General features: G+C 34.2%; 1 protein-coding gene across 1 annotated transcript in view; it reads right to left on the bottom strand.

Moving 5' to 3' along the window:
* The window catches only part of LOC130891166 (ets DNA-binding protein pokkuri), a 35,434-nt gene extending 20,890 nt beyond the window's left edge, over positions 1-14,544 (bottom strand). The window contains exon 1 of the mRNA XM_057795763.1: positions 14,260-14,544. The gene's annotated coding sequence lies outside the window, so the exon portion shown is untranslated. The remainder of the gene's footprint in view (positions 1-14,259) is intronic.
* Between the last annotated feature and the right edge of the window lie 428 nt (positions 14,545-14,972).

The following is a 14,972-nucleotide window of genomic DNA, read 5'->3' as shown; positions in this document are numbered from 1 at the left end:
TACACGGTAATGAGTAAAATAGAGTTTTCATTTTCTCCCTCAAATTTAAGACAGAAGCTTTGAATTTTGTATACTCCTAAAGACTAACCACCAATACATTCCTGTCGGCTTCTCCTTCTCATGACGTCTTCTCATTGAAGGTTGGCGACCACATTTTTAAATACGTCTCAGTTCCTCGCAACATGAAACAATTCTCCGATGCTGAGATTTGTCCTTCTCTGAATAATTGTCAACAGCTTTCTTTTGCGACCAATCCTTCTTAGTACTTCGTCGTTGATGATTCTTTCAGTCCAGGGTATCTTCAGGATGCGTCTATAAGCCACATCTCAAATGTCTCAAGTTTTTTTTATCATTTGAGCTTCCAGGGTTCAAGTTTCCACTCCGTACAGCAAATGACAAATGCCTCTCGAGCCAATTCAATTCTGATCTTGATTTCTTCGTTTTGATCCATTAGAGCGTTTATGAGTGAACCAAGATACTTATATTTTTGCACCCATTCTATTTGTTTTCCATTCAGTGCGAGAATAGAATATTTATAGTGAGTCACATCGTAAGGAGATGAAGTTTGCACCCGCTACCTTATTTATTATCAATTTTTTTTCGGAGGCATAAAATAAGGAAAGCCTAGCTGGGTATAGAGTGGTTCCTCTACAGGACTGAGATTGCGGTGATTTTTAGAAAAGGTTTCCCGGTGAGATATGGGAATGGGTTTTACCTGACGGCGACAGACGACTTATTTGAGAGTATTTGAGAATGCTCTCAAGACAATAGCCTTTTAAGGAGATTGTTGAATAGGGTGCTTTAATTCTATCAAAAAACGAATATAGGTTTCAAACTCATAAATTAGGGAAGAGGGTTAGATTCGACCGAATTTTCCTCCGAGTATGTTGAAGATACCAATTTGTGTCCGTACTCTGTCCAGAGTAGCGTTCTCCCTAAAACATTAAACGAAAATCACGTGATAGAAGTACAACGTTCAAGGTATTAAGATGGTTAAAGATGACGACGATGTCATCCGCGTATAATTAGACTATTTCTAATGGGTGTGGAGGTGCTGGAGTACCACCCCTATAAATGATATGTAGAAGAGAGGATAATATGGAGCTTCGGAACAGTGAGTGAGAAATAAATTCGTATTATTGGATATGGCAGACGGATTCTAAGAAGCTAAGAACAAGTCCGATGTGCCAGACCTGATCGCAAGCTTTCTGGACATCCATGAAAAAAATGGCAGCGCAGTGTTTTCGGATAATTGCTTGAGTTACAGTCTGAAGATTAGTGTGCTCGGCATATTATTCCCAGATTCTATTCTTCATCAAACGTTCAAAGACTTTACTCAGGACGCTGATGACCAATATGGGGCGGTAATATTCAGGGTCTATGCCGGGAATGAGAACAGTTTTGTCAGATTTAGAACATTTGGTAAACTATGAAGATGTCAGGTAGTTGTTGAATAGACCGCAAAGCTGAAATAAGAGCAGATTTTTTAATGTCTGTTGAGAAGTTTTAAATCTTTTCAATACGGAAAATTAGGTAGGAAAGCATCTGGTAAGTTTTTATTGAATATTATATATTTTCGATTATAGGAGTCTCACTTAACGGGGTATAGAAAATATTCAAACAAATTAAATATGACTCCGTTCTACAAAAGGTATTTCTGATCCGTAAAAACTTCTGTGAATATCGTTAAAAAAAGCATAGCTTGTATATTTTTATATAAATTAGGACCGAAGCAAATGGCAACTTAGAACTAAAATATCCTTTCGGTAAAGGTCGATGTTTTATTATCCTTTATAGTGATGTGAAGAAGAGATGAGCAATGAGCAAGATGAGAGATTAATCAGTACGGTCTCATTATATCATGTTTTATGCAAGCGTGTCCACATAAACATTGCTCTGACGGTATTGGGCAGTGTTCAATGATTCCCTCTTTGTTCGGGAACAAAGCAGCCAAACCTACAGTGTAAACGTTAATTGAACACAACTGTATAATGTGATGTTTTTAGTATTGTAGAGTCCAAAGAAACATTTGGTGAAAAATATTTTGCCAGCGTATATTTTTGTCACATTATATTAAGAAAACGCCCACATGTGTCTAGTTTAGAACCATATATTATTTGCAACGACATAAATTAATTTTACTTCGGGTTATCAAATATGTGACTATACTATTAATAGATATTTAGCGGTTAATACTTTTAACGCGGCTGTTTTGTTATTCAATCATATGATTACTGATTACGAGTATTTAAGTACAACAATCCACATATATCGTCGTACGTAAACTTATTCCACAGGTTGTACATTCACATCAACAGTATTGTTATAATTAGGTAATAATATTTTTTCCACTACTGACTTTTATACTTTATTGACTTTCGTTTCGGGATAAAAAAGTTATTCGTCATTAATCAAGGTCAAAAAGTATATAGCCTGCTTAGATTCTTTTGTAGTGAATTTCGTTACGTCATCTGTCGAGAAAAAAATAAATAAAATGCTTCTTCGGGTTCGTTAGAAAAATTTACTCTTTTCAACAACGCGATAAGTTTAAAAAAATGACGAATTTTAATATTTCTTGTTCTTGCTCTACACATTTGCTGCCTCTCCGGGCGCTTTCGACTGCGTAAAAATTTTTAGCTTGTCATGTAACCATTTGCCAAGTACTTCTTTCAATGACCGAATAAATAATAGTCGCATAAGGAGGTGTTTCAGTGTTTTCGAACTCAATTCGTTCAACGTTTCCATCGTAGGTCAAGCTGTATGCGGTCTGGCGTTGTCTATCCCATTACAGATTGGAATATCGCGTCGTGTTGATCTGTAAATAGGTTTCGCCGTGTATTTTAGGAGGTTACTATAATACTGGGCATTCAAATTTCGTTCTCCAGTAAGAAAATTAACCGAAATTACTTCTCTTATGTCCCAAAACACTGTAAACAACACCTTCTTTGCTGACAGTGTAACTTTCGCTTTAACTGGATTCTTCCACTTCATCGACACGCGTTTACTCTCCGGAATATAGTGGTGTATCCAAGTCTCGTATGTGGTAAATATTAGGAGCAATAAATTTTCTTCTTCCTATTTAGACCGCTGCTGGAGAAGTGTGTTAATTGCGTCTTGGCACCCATTTGGCTGAAATTATGCGACAACCGAGCCGTTAATGAATTATATGCTCAATATTACCTACGCTGATGCCCAATTCTTTAGCCATATCATGTACAGTATTGCGTCGGTTTCCCAAAATGAGTTTTTCTACAGCGGTGACGTTGTCACCACTTTTCGGCCTTTTTAAAAAGTGGAACACCATTCATACACTTGGATATTGGAGAGACACTATCTCAGAGTTGCTCAAGTAATTTTCGATACAGATTTTGCATTATCTTTGACCAAAAAACGTTACGCAAAAGACACCGGTACAGTTTTTCACGCGTTTATTCAAAAATATTAATTAATATTTGAACAACTCTCGTATATATCTCTATTTTCTACATGTCATGTATTTATGAACTACCTGTCATTATTTTTGAAATACTTCTACTTCTCGGGCTTGTGTTTAAGTAGTCAATTACCAGAATTGTTGATTGTTAGCAATTTGTACCACTAGAAAAGATTATAATTGTTATTTTCTACTAACCACGGAAACAGTTTTTTTTTGTATCATTAGCGAGTGTTTTAGAAAATCCATTTTCCGTCAAACCGCCCTCGTTCATCTTAATTGAATAAAACCGTTTTGTAATGTATTTATTTCTAATTTGCCTTATTTGAAATAAATAATCTGGTTTAATGTATAAAATGCATTCCTCGCAAAAGCCTTTCCTACCAGGAAATACAATATTCAATGTCATACCATCGAAAGTTTTCCGTGAAGTTTTAGACTTCCGTGTTTATTTAGTTGTATTTTATTTTCCTGTTAAGTCTAACTAAACAAAGATCAGCATATAATGAAGTCGAGTATTTCCGCGTGTATTTAAAACGATCTTATCAAGTCTTAATTGTCGAATAAGATGATCATTTTTGCTAATGAACTACACGAAAACACTGAGAGGAATAACAATTTTCGAAAATAAAACGAGTCAAAAGTATTTAGGTCTGAGTGAAAATTTGGCAGTTATGTGGTAATAATAAGTAGTAATTTACGTCGACTTTCATTTCAAGGGTCTCACGTTTATCATAATAATTGTACTTTTAATATGTAAGGGGAATCGTGGGAAATAAAAAAAATCGTTGAAATGTCTTTACAATCATCCATATATCTTTAAAAAATTTAAAAACAGGAAGAAACATGAAATTCTAATGTTCGCGTATTCGCTTAATAGATAGAAATAGGAAAAAAAGAAGCTTTTGGAACAGTAGAGAGTTTTTTGGCAGAAAGATGATGAATGAATTTAAAAAACAACGGACTGGCATTTCAGCGTTCTGCCAATAATAAAGTAATCGAGATGGAAGTTTTGGTTCACTTGAAAGCTCAATATCTAGTCGATAAGTATCTCGGGTTTCTATTAAATCACAAAGTGGTATTCATCCCATAAATTTCATCTATCCTCACTAAGATCGGTACAAGAATGAAACATATATATTTGATTCAGTAGTTGTTTCCATGCCTGCCCATCCTGTGCAATCTTTGCGGCCTCATATTTATTAAGGGGTTTTGTTTGGTCTACCCATCTAGTTGGAGATCTGCCTTTTGGGCGTTTATCCTCTACTTTCCTGTCCCAGGTACTGTAGATACATCATACATAGAGCTAACGTCAATTTTCTATATAATATAGGATTTTCAGTCATAGGTTATTTCGAAATTAAATGTTTGCGTTGGTATTTTTTAGAGGTTAATATCGTCGAATATCTATTTATTCTTGGAAACCCAAATAGTGACTACAACTATCTGAAACCTAGATGATTCACGTCGAAGACGAAGTTTATTGCCTCCAGATATGTTCTCAAAATATATTGTACTATTTTAAAACTTCTTTTAAGAGCTGCAGGCTCATGCAAAAATTTGGGATCACCAATAATTTAGACGGATAATGATTAAATGGCGCCTACAACCGATAAGGATTTGGAGGTACAAATCACAGAGCGGGAGAAGTACTCGTATATTGGTAATTTTAAGCCCGCTATACTGAATAATAAGGCCACCTGGTACAAAGACGGCTCCAGGAGGAATGGATTGGCCGGAGCAAGCTTCTGCGGAGGACATCTCAAAATAAAATAAGCAGAGGTATTCGATGTGATGGAATGCAGAAGAGCGATACTGAATCGACGTCACAGAAACACAGTAATTTCAATCTGCTCAGATAGCAGAGCTGCCATACAAGCCATAATGGCCAAAAAGGTGTGCTTTAAGCAGTACTTTAGTGCAAGAAAGTCCTACAACATCTGGTGAGTGATGACTGCAAGATCCAGCTCGTTTGGATACCCGATCACTCGGACAACAAAGGTGACGATGAAAGGGACTCACTCTGCAGAAGGGGATCAGATGGGCCCAGAACTCATAGTTGGTGTAGCTAAAAGTGTTGGTATCGCGTCTTGTTAACGATTTGCTTGCAAGACAGGCTTGGCAGGGATGAATAGAGACAATCGAATGCACATTTAAATGGACACCAAACAACTGCTTATATTCATCTGCAGTTTCGCGGTTCAAACACTTGGTAAGTCTCTCAGTTTGCCTAATGACATTAGTTCAAGCCAAATCGCATGATCGACTTCTCAAAGGATATAGGCCTTGGTAACGCACGATGGGTCTATCTGAAGACCTATGGGCTCAACTGCCCCTTGGTCGCCCACAATGCTGCCATGAACTATTTGTGAAACGTTAAGAGGCGTTATTCTAGAAAAGTACCTATTTATTTACTAGCAATTAGTCGCTGTCTATATCTATTGCGGATTTGTCTTTGGTTTGCGGTTACTTCCAGTAATTAATGTTAACTTCTTAAAAATAACTAGGAGTATAATAAGTAATTATTTTACAAATTTCATTACCTACTTTGGTGCGATTCTCAAATTAATCACCTAAGTTATTACTTTGTGGGAAGATAAATTGCGGATATAATTAATATTATATAAACATGGAAAGTCGTGATGATGGTTTATGTTAATCGTAAAAATAAATCGAAGATATAAATAAATTTAGTAGCAAGGTGTATGTAATTTTATAGATATTTTAAATGAAAAGAAAAGGTGATTATACTATTAATCGTAATTGATTTGAATTATTTTTATTTACGTATAGTGGAAGAATTTTGCTTCCAAATCAGCGACACCCGGAAAACCACAAGACAATACGCAAGTAATTAGTACTGACAAGGCCTAAAATAAAATAAGAAACCGTTCTAAATCTAAAAAGGCCATGTACAAGTTCGTCTTTTCCTGTATTGCTTTTTTTGTCATCCATTTTATAGTAAATACATGATCTTGGATGCTTCTTCCCATTTGAAATCCACTCTGAGATTCTGTGTGTCGTCTACTGTTAATCTAATTTTTTTCTTTAATATTTTTCAATCATGTACATCGCTGTACAAATTAATGTTCTTCCATGGTAGTTATTGCACCTTTTTTGAAGATTGGTACTATTAATGCCTTCTGCTGGTCTGTAGAGAGTGTCTCATCGTCTATAGCTTTATTGAAAATATGAAACAGAATGTTCTATCCCTTTTTTACTAATTTTTATTCCTGATTCTTCCATTATGTCAATTTGTACTATATCTTCTGTATGTTCTGACTAATTGTTGAGCACTTCTGGTAATATTCTTTTCACCTTTGTATGACTTCCTTTTTTAATATTTCATCATTCTTATTTTTAACAAAATAAGTATCCTGCTGTTCTCAGTTTTCATATTTCTCAATGTTTTGCAGATGAGTTTTTGATTTACTTTAGAATCTTCTTCTATTTTTTCTTCACAACACCAACATGCTATCTTCATAGTGATTTTACGACGATGGTCCCAGAAGTACCTGACCCAACAAAGAAAACACAAAAATTCAATAAGTTCGATACTGTTTTTACGGTAAGAATCGTCAAGCTATTAACTGCAGAAATTACCTCTTCATTGCTGGAAAATCTTTTACCACCGAGCCATTTTTTCAAGTCTGGGAACAGAAAATAATTCGAGGTAGCAATTCAAACCTTAATTCATCAATTTTGGCCATTGCAATTACGGATGTGTCTTGTTTAACACTTTCTTCTTAGCCTAATGCGGCCGTTTTTGCTCAATTTTTCTCCCTCAAATATTGCAATAAGTTCGCATAAAACTTGCCGTTGAGAGTTTTTCCATTGTTAAGATAGTCGGCAATGAAAATTTTCGTTTATGAACAAACAATGGTAACATCGATTTTGTGTTAATGTGCGGGCAGAAATAATCGGTAATATCGGTAGTAATTTAGTCATTTGCATGGCCACCATATTCCCCTATACGTATTTTTAATAAATAATTACAATTTCTTCAGAATGTCTCTTTATAGCGAAAGGTTTTCTTGGCATCTAGAAGGATCTACATATCTCCTAAACCATAAATTTGCTCGAGATAAACAAAGAGTATTTTTTGATAAAAAATAAATTGAAAAATTCATTTTTGCTATTTTTAGATTGTGAAGGTTGTCCCTGTAAAAGTTACGGATTGTTAACCATTGGGCATGAGCCGCCCCTGGTCTTCAAATAGTATTTATTCCGTCGTCAGTTCTGATTTCGCAGCTTTAAATGCATATAACTCAAAAACGAGGGGTCGTATAAAAAATTTTATGTCACAGCATTATTTTCACGTCATCTACTTATCCCGAATTTTTTGCATCAAGTCCCGGACCACCGTTTGGGGGTATAAACAAAATTGAGGGATGGTGGGCAAAATTCAAACAGTCAAACAAAAACTTACGAAGATCTGAAATATGGAATATAATCTAGAAAGTGACAAAATCGATAGCGAGGAACAAAAAAGAATGGAAAAAGTTCCTATTTGATGTTTGTTGAAATCTTGTTATTTTAGCAGAAACAAATTCAATAAATATTGTAAAATGGAAGACAGAAATATCAACATTTTTGCGTCTTGATTAACAGATTACATCCGTGCTAAGGTAGTTTCAAGTTGTTTACATCGTTACGCTTTTCATGTAATATATAATTTATTTAATAGAAATTTGACTTCTCAGCACAAAGCTTACGTAAATTATTATCTGTTATAATTGTTGAACATTGCAAATTTGCTACAGGAATTCCTTTTCCTTTGGAATTCACCTCATGTACCGGAACAATAAACAATTAAATTTAAATATAATTATTGTGACTAGATTTTAATTACCGGCATTTAGTATTATGATAATTATCATCTCTTGTAATAACGCATAAATAATTATTTTATTGTTCAATGAGAAAATGTTAGTAGGTTTAATTTCCTCTGTAATGAATTGCGATTCATTACAAATGAGAAAACATTCTGTAAAACTTAACTAATGATCGTGAACCAGCTAAACTTGCACAATATTGAAAAAATTAAATAGCCATAAATCTTCTTTACAATTGCATTTTCAATTACATCGAATAGAGATTAGTAATGATATTAATAATGATTTGAGGGTTTGTTGTCTATGGTAATCGATCATTTTTTTTCAATCGAGACTTTATGAAAAGAGGCCGCAATAAAAATTGACTTGCATAAACACCAATGCAGTTATTTGTGTATGAAGATGACGTAGCACTAATTGCAAGAAATAAAAAAGCCCTAGAAAAGAAATTGGATTAGCAAGTATTTAGGCATCTTAGTAAATGAAAGATGATATAAAAGACCGCATAAAATCTGGAATTGGAGCATACTGGAAATACCATGGATTTATTAGAATGAGTCACGAATTTAAGGGCCAAAATCAACTGAAAATTATAAAAAGCAGCCATTAGACATATTATGGGTTTCACGAAGAAGGAAGAAAGAAAAATACTGAGCAAAATACTAGCCAAATAAAATAGATGATAATGAATATAAAATGTAAGTGAATAAGGGAATAAAAGAGATAATGGAAAGACACGACATAGTTAAATTTATGAAATCCCGTAATAAACAAATAGGACGACCTATAATAAGGAGGGAAGACCAAATGAAAGATATACAAAATAACAAAACAAAACGTCAAACACACCAAGCGCATGAGAAGAGAATGGACCAGAATAACTCAAGTAACTGAAAGCCATAAAAATCTATAGAAAGATGAAGAAAGAATATCACGAGAAGCCATACGTCATTAGTGTTGAGGATATCCTAAAAACTGTACTGCCTTAACTAAATTGATGTTATTGTTCAGCGAGACAACGAACGTCCATTTATTGCACGTGACATGTTTCGCCCGGTCTGCATCGCCCTCCACATGCGCAGGTTATTAACAAAGTTAAAGTTGTTTAGAGCAAGGTGCCACAAACTGACATCGACCAACACTTTTTTCGTTAAACATATAATTTTTTTATTGAGGACATTCTGATGAAACTTCTTGCAAATCATTAATTATATCTTCGAATATTTTTTCTCCAAAAAAATTGCGTACTAGAGTATTTTTGACAATATTGGAAACTAAAACGTTATTGGTTTTCCCTTAGTGTGAATTGTAGAATCGTGACTCAGTCAGGAAACATTCAACCAGTTTAAATTATTAGAAAACATAAATACGAGGTCTGGCTACTAAATAACGAGACTGGTTACGAAAAAGGGTTTTATTATAAAAATTATTCTACATTCGATTGCTCCCCCTTCAATTTACTCCCCTTCCCTTCGCCAAACACATTTCAATACCTTTTTACCATTGATCCAAGCAGTGCTGGGGAAGTCTTTTTTGGTGAGTCCCTTTAGGAACTCAGCCGTTTTTTGCTTTACCGCTTCCAAATCTGGTCGCTTTCACACCACATCTTTTGGTCAACAGTCAGATTTTTTGGCACCAACTTTTGTCATGTGTAATTCCTCGTGTAAAATTTTTCTAACCGTTTCTTTATAGGCGTTTACAACCTCGGCAATCATCCCCATGCTCATTCGAAGATCTGCACGCACAATTTGGTTGATTTTGGTTACTGTTTCCGGAGTTTAAACAGTCACAGGGAGATCTGGGCGCTGGTCATCTTCAGTGATCTCTCCCATAGGGCTCTTGCAACAATTTATAGCACTCAGTTGGAGTTTTTTTCAATTTAACGTGAAATTTGTGTTTGAGAAGTTGCTCCTGTTTTTCTTCACACAGTGGTTTTCGGTTTCAAACCGCTACTGCATAAATACTAGAATAGTGACGGAAACGTGTTTTATAACGTGCATAGACAAGATATCTAGATACCCAACGCACAATTCGTTTTTTACCTCACCCGTCTAGGGCGCCCTCTAGGCGCGCAGTCTCGTTATTCAATAGCCAGACCTCGTATACTCTCTCTCATACCTCTATCATTGTTGGAATTATCGTGATAACCAGTTTAGCAAGACAACCTGAATCTACTGCAAACAGTAGCGTTATTCTTGATATATTGTTATGATTAAAAATTCCACTTCGCAAATCAACTTAACAAAAAATAGCTTTTCAATTAATTCACTAATATTTTCGGTTATAGTACGGAAAAAATTAACAATACCAATTATTTCAAGAGTGTATATGACTCTTATTCTTCAAAATGGTATGAGGAGACACCAACACTTGTTTTGTACACCTATATCAATTACACAATGTTCAAAATGGCGATATTTATCAAAGTAAATCGATTTGATAAATTTGGAAATTTCATCACTATTGAAATATTCTTACAGGATATCTGTGGTATTTCGGAGATTAGATAATATCAATTACTTTTTTATCGGACAAAATTTAAAGGTAATTTCAACTCGTTCCATTTTAGTTATGCATTTGTGACTGAGAAAAAATTGTTATGCTTTTCAAATGAAGGTTTTAGAAAGAATTTTTTCAAATTCAAACAAATGACCTTGTCGGTCCTAATTACCCTTTAATCACCCTCTATTTTCAAAGTCGATCCTCTAAAATTCTTCTAATAGTAATTAACAGGAAGTAATTCTGGATGAACTTCCGCAAATATTTTATATTGTTTTTGTTTCTATTATCATTAGAAGTATCCCATCATTTCACGCTTCTTAAAACATTATTCTGTTTACTACATTATAGTTTCGATATGATATAATAAGTCAACTTTTTCTTTCTTCTTTAGTACGATCCAGTTCGTTCTACTATTTTTATACTTTCTAGTCTTTTATTCTATTGCCATGGATATGTCTACAAATTACCATGTTTCCAAGTGCTCCGATTACGACTATAACCATGAAATTATCTAATAATTTCATCTAGTTTTTGTTTTTTTTTGGGTGTTTTTAAAATAATAAAATTTGTGTTTCCAGTCATTGTTCGATCTAAGCGTCATTGTTTTCAAAAAAAAATCTCAGTCATTATACTGTACATCTTGGAGTAAATATGAAAAAAATTGGATAAGTAACGTGCCTCATAAGTTTATAAATTCTGTGTTGAGTCTTCACGTTCTGAATTAGATTTTGGTATTTCCGTGATCATTTTGATTATTGTTACTTTCGTATAGTAGATATTAGAGTTGTTAATCAAACGTGGAGATATCCAAACTCGTAGTTTATAAAATGTTCTACTCTACATAATAGACACTCGTACGCCCTTAGAAACAATGATGTTTATAATTTTCACAGAAATTGGTACAATCTACATCTTACAAGTATCGGGATTGTTTGCTTCAAAACTGGAAGAAAAAAGGATAATTGGCATCTCTTTCTAATAGTTGTTTTATTTTACAATGGGAATCGATTTAAATTAATCCCCATCAACCACCGATGCATCCAGATCGCTATCGATGGACGCATCTCAGAAAGGTCTCAGACTCTTTTTCTTTTGTACATCAACGATCTACTGGACAAAATTGCTTACCCGATGTATAGCCTCTCCGACTGGTGTCATTGTTCAAATCAAACAACCAAATCCGTAGACAGCAACCGATCACCACCATCGATAGCGATCTTGGAGCCATTCTGGAGTGGGGTGAGAGCAATTTAATTGAGTTTAATACAACAAAGATCCAGGCTGGTATTTTTACAAACGCTGACATTGCAGCTCAGGATTTGATCCTGTCTGGACGTAAAATATCACCATCACCGCAAGTTCGCTTGTGGGGTGTTGAGGTTGGTAGCAATATGTCCAGAGCCAAGACAGGTTTGCAAAAACTTGGAACCTCTTTTCAAGACCAAAAAGCTATATACTCGGCAACAGTTTCTTATCTTCCACCCTTTGGCATCTTTGGAATATTGCTCGCACATTTGGAGCTTGCCTCCCAATGATACGCTGAAGATGCTCGACTCAATACAGAAAACTTGTAGGCGATCCAGAGTTGACAGAATCTTGGACAGCTTGGAGCATAGAAGAAAAGTCGCCGAGCTGATTCTGTTTTACCGATACTGTAACGGCAAATGTTCTTCCAACATAATCCTGCGTAGCGCATTTTTTGCAAAACCTACGTGGCATATGAATAACGAGTTCACCTTCATATGCTCAAATCTTCAATTTATCGGAAATCATTTTCCCGAGCACTACGCAGGCACGTTAGTTATACTGAATGGAGACAAACGGTTTTTGGTAGTCTATAAAGCAAACTAAGACATTTTTTCTTTGATCATATCATTTTTTTAATAGTAACTGAACACAGAATAGTGCTTCCCTGGTACCTAACCCGTTTTTAAACACAAACTGCGTTTCACCACTAACCTCTTCGCACTTTTTAAATATTTGTTTGTGTATAATCTTCAAAAAAGCCACAAGTGCGTGGCTCAACAAGCTTAACAGTCTGTAGTCTTCACAAGTTTTGACAGTACGTTTCTTCGGGATAGTCACAAAGTGTATAATAATGAATTATGAGTATAAATATGTCCAAAATCAATCTTATATCGAGGGCACACAATCATTGTTGGCCAGTATTATTTATTTTATTCATTTCGTCATTAAATTATGATTTAATATATTTTTCGTACTTATTATGTTAAATTTATGGAAACAGTCATTCACAACAACATGGTCATGAAATTTTACGTTTTAGCAAAAGCTTTTTAGGATGTAAAGGGTTCTAACTACGTGACTGAACAATATAAATACGGAAGACCGATTAACAGGGCCAACAGAAAAAATTGAAAAGCAAATAAACAAATCGGGAAGAAAAACTTTCCTTAATAATTTCAGTCATATTAATAAGTAATTGAATAATGAATAACCCTGTACGTTAAGGTTGTTATTTATTGAGTGGGAAGTACTAACTAGAATTTTGAAATTAAACTCAACAAAATGAGAAAAAAATTTAGAATACAATAAGTTGTAAGACATTCAGAAAATCATAATATTACATAAGTGAGATCTTTAAATAAGTTCAAATGTTTAAGCCCACCCTATAAAATCCATTAAAATTCCATATTTACAGTATTCAGTTCTCAGGCATTATAAAAGGCACTTTACTGATTCCATCCGCTGTTGGGTGGGCTTGAAATAATAACAGACCACAACCACATATGGTGCACACTGACAACATCGGCCAAGGATTCTTTATACGTCACCCACGCTTATTGTTTAACTTTTATTTATCTCAGCCGGAAGTAAATACTTGCTTCCACTTCCTTTTCCAATCAGAACAGAAACGTACAAAACAACTTGCAAATTTTAAATAGATGATAATGAGTGCTGTTGAAAATAATATTCTTATTTTCATTTATTTATAAATGTGAGGATATTACACATAATTATATAGTTACTAATAATATAATAAAATTATTATATTTCAATTTGCGACTAGCGTTTATTTGGTAGAATTTCAGTAATATCCTATTTCGAATAGTAAAATGGTTATGCCAGTTTTTAACGTCCCAAAAATTTAAAACCGAATATTTTTTATCAAAGCAAATATCCGGTTGGAGTCAATCAAAAAATAAAATATATCTCCATTTCAGGGTCAGAAAAGATAAACTTGAAAGGTTAAGTAGGTATTTGTTAACAGTTTAAAATGTTGAAATTTCCATTTAACTTGTCGTGTCGGGTGACAATATGCGTAAAATAAATAATTTCAAAGAAAAAATTAGGAATTAGGTAATATTAAGATTTAGTTTATATGCGGAAATGACACTGTTAACTCGTTAAACTAATAATTGAGTTACATAATTGATAAGAAATTACAATTATATCAACAAGTGTACAAAAGATGAACACAAAATGCGTGGAAGCATAGAACTAGAAAGCACATTTAGATTATATCACCTTTTTTGTGCAAGTTCCGATAATTCCAAAATATCCAGGTCAATGCAACATCAACACATCACTATGTAATCCGATTAGGTAAATTAATAATTCATTAACGTAACAGCACACACTTGTCAAAAATTGCTATCAAAACGAAATTGTTCTATTTGATTTTATTCCTACGCGAGGTAACTGTGACCGCCTTTTGAGACCGTCACCTTACCACAATCGTTTTGGAACTGTTGTGTAGCTTAGATTGCAGACATCACGTTGGCTGTTACCCGCACGTCGTGGGGGAGTGGGAGACGTAGTCATACACATACACATAGTTATGTCGATGTTGTCAGATTTACACACCGGATCTTCACTTGTGGAGCCAAATGTGGAGTGGGGTAAAAAGCCGAGACTTCCTATTTGTAACACATGATGTTAAATAATACAGGGCGATTGAGAAGTATTGTAAATAAATACTCTATTTATTCTTTATTTACGTAATTCGAATACTAATAAATCTTATTTCATAAATAACTTGTTTTCTTAGTACATATATTTTTATTGTACTTATTAAAATTTAATTCAACGGGATATTATATGATGGGAGCATAATATGTTTGACGGTTTCATATATACAGGATTTATTCAGTATAACTACCTTTCATTTTAGCAAATGTTTGGAATTTGTATTTAAGATTAAAATGAGACATACATTTGAAAAATTTTAACACAATTGT

Source organism: Diorhabda carinulata, chromosome 3 (assembly GCF_026250575.1).
Source record: "Diorhabda carinulata isolate Delta chromosome 3, icDioCari1.1, whole genome shotgun sequence".
Lineage (NCBI taxonomy): Eukaryota > Metazoa > Arthropoda > Insecta > Coleoptera > Chrysomelidae > Diorhabda > Diorhabda carinulata.
Note: the sequence above shows the minus strand (reverse complement) of the source record. Positions and strands in the feature narration are given on the sequence as shown.